The following is a 6,107-nucleotide window of genomic DNA, read 5'->3' on the forward strand; positions in this document are numbered from 1 at the left end:
AATCATTGCCTTAGAGAAAAAGACAGCCTCGGGGCATAATGCCTGGGACAAAGACATATTCCCCAGAGGAGCACCATGGGAGGTTTGGTATCTGCTTTGACAAACAAAAATTACGTTAAATCACATAAATATTATATGTGTATATGTATGTATATTGCACATGTGAGAATATTCACTCATTCTTGCAGAATTTTATTTATCTATACATTTTTTCTTACATCACTTCATTTTTAACTTTTCTAATATTTCTTTGATAAACAACTAGGTTTACTTGAGAATTCAGCTAAAAGCACAGATTTTTTTTCACCTTAATTTGAGTGTTATATATGATTTCCTCTCATAAGCTAGAAATCTGCCAGCTAGCACAATTGTGACTTTGGCTCAATTAGTGTAGACCAAGTTCATTGCTGGAAAATATTTTTAAAGAAAAATATAAATTGAGTGCCCTCAGTGGTCCCCAGATTTGTCTCTTTCTTCCAAAGTGTTTGTACGGAACAGACTCAGGGATGCCCCTTTTGCAGCCTCGAATCACCCTCTAACCTCTTCTGGAACCATCAGAATTATCTTTGCCATCCTCTGACTCCAAGACCAGCCAACAAAGTTTTAGGAGTTTAACTTTTTATTGTCAAGCAAACATGGCCTCCCGAATTGGTCAGAATTATTCCACCCAAGAGGAAGCCAACGTCAACCATGTGGTCAACATGCATCTGCGGGCCTCCTACACATACTTCTTCATGGGCTTCTATTTCCACCACAGGGATATGGCTCTAGAGGGTGTGGGCCACTTCTTCCATGAGTTGATCAAGGAGAAACATGAGAGCACTGAGCATCTCTTGAAGATGCAAAACCAGCACGGCAGCCACGCCCTCCTCCAGGATGTGCAGAAGCCATCCCAAAACAAGTGGAGTAAAACTCAGGATGCCATAAAAGCTGCCATGGTCAGAAAGAAGAACCTGAACTAGGCCCTTTTGGATCTGTGTGCCCTAGGTTCTACCCATGCAGATTCCCATCTTTGTGACTTTCTAGAGAGCCATTTCTTAGATGAAGAGGTGAAACTAACTCATCAAAAAGATGGGCGACCACCTGACTAAACCCCTCAGGCTGCAAGTCCCCAGGCTGAACCTCTCTTTGAAAAGTTTACCCTCAAGCATGTATAGAAACCTTTGAGGGCCTCTCTGCATGCCCCTGGTGTTGGTGGGCTTCTGTCTCAGCCTCTCCATGCAACCACCAGGCAGCCTTTTAAACCACAGCGAAGGCCTCTCCCAGGACATGGACCAAATGAAAACAATAAAGTTTTTACAGCAGCTAAAAAACAAAAAACAAAACAACAACAACAAAACTAACAATGAAAAAACCACCACCACCAATAAAAAACTATAAATTATGTAAAGATTTGTTATAAAATCTTCTTTATATATAAAAGAAAATTTAACATATCCACATACCTCTTGTTACGAAGAAAAATTAAACAAGTGTATTAAGTTTAACAAAAGAACAGAGAATTCTTAATCAGTCTCAAAATTTCCCCTTACTAGTGAGTCAGTTTCATTCCTGACTGGTATCCCTGCCAGCATAATACTATTCAAATGAATATTTTAATATATGTTCTAAAATTGCATTCATGTAATGAACACTATCAACATTTTTAACTAGCAATGGATTTCTATATTAATGATAACTGATTTTATAGAGCAATGTACTGCATTTTCTACTAAAACTATTTAATTATATGTTGATTATATGCAAGACCACTACTTCTTAAATAGAAAACAGAAAATGTTTCTTTTTATAAAAGAGAAATATTCTACCACATATTCATGACTCCAAAAGACAGCTCTGCAAAGATATTTACATAGATAGTGCTCATATTTATTCAATATTTTTTCAAATGATAATGGGCTTATTTAAATATTACCTTGTTACTTTATATTTTAATATTATGAAAATAAGACTCTGATATAATGAATTATAATTTCTAAACCTTAGGTTTCACAAGTTTGTTTTTTTTTTTCCAAAAAATAGTATTATCATTCTCAATTCTCATTCTACTCTTTGGTCCAAAACACTATTTGTTTGAGTCAGGTGCTGGAGATTCGTAAAGACTATGATTTTATCACCATTGGAAATGTCAGCAAGTTATCTACTTTTTTCATTTTCAATTATGCCTGCATCTATAAATTTAATTACAGATAATCAAAATTTGTCTTCTCCTTTATGAAGATGCTGCTAAAAAGCCATTACAGTTTTTATATCTTTTAAAGATATAATATTTTACTATTTCAGAAAATCTCATAGAAATACATTTCCTTTTATATCTTACTTAAAATCTTAAGAAAGTAAACAAAATTAAGATTATTTATGTCTCTAAGGATAGGTTTATTTTCTATAAATTTTATGGTGTCCATAAAATAATTTAAAAAATAAAAAGCAGGGCAATGCTATTTTTTCAGAATGTTGTTCCCAATTATTTTTACTTACTTTGAAGATTAACATAAAAAATCTATTATTTAAATTTCATCATCCCATATATATCTTTATATCAAGAGTTTATATGAAAGAGAGAGGCATATAGTTTAAGAGAGAAAATATGTTTGTATAGATACAAGCACATTATTTTTCCCCATCTCAAAATTCCTAGCAGGGAGTGAGCTTAGAGAGGTTCTGGGGTCAGATGCTTGTGTACTCATTGACAGAGATGATAATGATACTCTTGACAGCACTGAGATACTGCACGCTGTATGACAACGGGCTTGAAAAGGCATCACTGAAGGTGATAATAATGAGGACCAGCAGGAGGACATATTTCAGACTGAGAAGCTGGGAGGGTATTATCAGTCTGATGGAACAGGCTGAACTGTAGAGCCATGTAGATAGCATTCTTCTTTTATTGAGAATCCTGCTGAAATAGACATATTGTATAGTAGGACAGATTTTTTTGTAGATGCTAAAGAGAACACAAAATATTCTTAATGCAAGAGCAAGTCTGGAGAATGATAAAGTCCACAAGTAAGGGTAAAATTTACTTAAAAAGCAAGAGATTTGAGAAATCATCATAGAATTTAAATTGATCATAAAATATAAGAGCAAATTATGCTACATTTTACCATTTATTAATATAAAAATTAAGTATTGGATTTCTTAGTCTATAATCAATCCTTCTAAAACATATAAAATAGGGTTATTGTTATATTTTAATTAGCAAGTTTACCAGTTCTAGTAAGAATGTTCTGCCCAGTATGCAATTTGTAGTAGAGTTCTGGGTTCCACAGAAAAGTTATTAAAAGGGGGTGGGAGACTAGATCTATACCCCAAAATTCCATCAATCTAAGTGCTGACTAACACAGATGAAGAGTTATATAATAACATATCCCTGAAGGACAAGTTTTAAAATGCAAGGACTCACCCTAAACTTGTAACTGAATTTTTCAGGAACAAAAGCAGAAAAGAAGCTGATAGGAAAATACTCCTGGTTTCAATTGTGCAGGTATGCACCCTGGGTATAATTCTAAATGATTCTGATTAAGTTGTTCAAAGGCATATTCTGTCTTGAAATGATCATGTAGCTGGTCCTAGATGCTTCAGCAGAAACATAATCTAACAATCTAGGGTAAAATTGATCAGGCTCTCATTGGCCTCTCCAACTTGCACCAGCATAGTATAAGTTTCTGACTCTGAGCAGTTAGTGATTTGGGAGCATCCATGTCTTAATTAACTACTATGATGATCAATACACAAGAGAAAATTATGAATTCTGATCACTCCTACATTTCCATTAAGTTCAAATTCCTTGCAAATGCAATCAATTATATATAAAAATTCATGGTGGGTCCTGATTAACAAATATTCTAGTGCTTGGGATTTCTGTTTAGGCCGTCCTTGGAAGCCTACCTTCCATGGGAAAATAAAAACAAAAACAAAACAAAACAAAAACCTCTAAAACTTTGGAAACAACAGGAGGGACAAAAGAGTGACTGGAGCATTGAAAAAATTCTGCAAGACAGGTGAGATGGAAGATTCCACAGTCCTGAAGGTAGAGGGCCCATAGGTGCTAAGAAAACATTTCTATTAGTGAGAGATCAAAGCCGACCTGTTTCAGAACACAGAGGATACTGTTCTCATGTACAGTGTCTCTCTCATCCTCCCTAAATAATATCACTTAGGCTGATGCTTCTTAAGATTATATTTCCAGATTGTTACTTTTCTCTGAGCATCCTTTATTCAAATACCTTTATACATTTCCACTGAATTGTTTTGAAAATATTGTAAAATAACACATTGACCAAGCTTTTAATTCTCCCAAATCTTATCTTTTCCTTCTCTTTCTCATTATGGCACTATCAAGTACCCAATTGCTAAAGTCAGAAAATTCTTTTATGAAGTCCTATTTCTCTCAATAAAATATCTTAATTTGTCTACTTATTTTAACACCAGTTTGACTTCCATCCCATTCTCCTTTCTTGTGCATATAATTTTTTCAATTTTATGTTGAACTATTTTTATGAACAAGTAAACTGAATTTATTTCTCTTAAAATGGGAATGATAAAGCTTAACTTGTTCTCATGATAAATAGAATAATATATGAAAATAATTAAACAGAGTTCTCTATCTTTGTTGCTTGTCTAAAATGTAAATGTCATCTTCTCAGAGAAGACTCATCTGACAGTCCTATCGGAATTCGCCCCTGACCCCTCTTTATATCATTACTCTATGGTACTATCACACGGCACATATTTATTGATAGATTGAGTAAATATCTCCTCAAATTTAATATTTATATAAACGTAAACTCTGTCTTGTTGAACACTGTATCCAAGCTCTTAAAACAGTATGGGCAAACAGTACTCACTCAATAAACAGTGGATAAGTGAATAATGGAAAGAATATACTCTAAGCACAGATGCACTATAAAAGTGTAACTGGAATAGCTGTTAATAAACCAAGAGTTCAAAAAATATTATCTTTTCTGTTCTCAATTTTGGGGCCTCTATCCAAGTCACTCAGTTATTCTTAATTTATGTTTCTCCAATAAATGGATATTTGATTTTGCATTTGTCATTGCCCTTTGAATGTTTAGCTCCTTAGAGAAACTTAGTAGAGGTATAGTAGCTACACAAAAACTCAATAATGCCTGTTTTGTTGGCTAAAATGACATTTCATGTCAATGAATTACCCTAAATTCTAATGTATAGTATGCCTCTGTTATAACAAAAATTACTAATTTTATGTTAGTATTAAATTAGAAGGCCTTTAGGCTCTCATCCATTCTTGAAATACTCTCAAGATCCTATTCCAAACGAATTATTTGAAATGTACTTAATGTACTTTCAAATGACTAATGATCCTATTTTTAAATAACCATACTTTCAAACATGAAAGGAATATATATTTACTGACAAAAATTTTGAAGAAAAAGAAAACATGCAGAAGGTGATGAAAATCATACATATTAAAATGATCCAAAGTAAGCAACTGTACAGTTGGAAGCATACGATTTTTTAAAATTTGCATGTTTTATACTTTTAGAAAATAAAATACATATAATTTTACAGTTGTTAATTATATATTGAAAAATTTCTTATGCAATTAAAAATTCTACATAAATATGTTTACTAGTTCTGTAATATTCTAACAAATATAGTCATAATTCACTTAATATTCTATTATGTACATTTAGCTTTTCCCTCTAAGTTTGACAATAGAAATTATCTTTGTAGATAATTTTCACCTGCAGTTCTGGTTATTTTCTTAATGTTTTTCCAAAATTAATTTATTGGGTCAAGTATTTTAAGGCTCTTGAAGTATTGGCCAATAGCCGAACAGGCTATGTATTGAAAATATTTATCAAAAATTTATTCAGACTTAATATTGCAAAAATAGCAACTTAAGAGATGTTAAAATAATTTGCGCTGTTAACATGTTCTTAATCCTATTGTTATTCTTAAATCTATTGCTTGAATTTATTTTAGTATGTTATTTTTATAGAACATTCATCAATATTTATAGAATAACATTGCTATTGTCAACATAAATCAATTTAACTGGTCCAGCTAATTTTAATTTTGCCACCTATCACAGGTAGGAGTAACATTACATTTATTTCACTTCT

The 6,107-nt window shown here is 32.6% G+C and overlaps 1 pseudogene; it reads left to right on the top strand.

The window, feature by feature from the left end:
- Positions 1-635: 635 nt before the first annotated feature.
- On the top strand, positions 636-1,157 carry LOC120598824 (ferritin light chain-like; annotated as a pseudogene).
- Positions 1,158-6,107: the final 4,950 nt, after the last annotated feature.

Source organism: Pteropus medius, unplaced genomic scaffold, assembly GCF_902729225.1.
Source record: "Pteropus medius unplaced genomic scaffold, Ma_sr-lr_union100, whole genome shotgun sequence".
NCBI lineage: Eukaryota > Metazoa > Chordata > Mammalia > Chiroptera > Pteropodidae > Pteropus > Pteropus medius.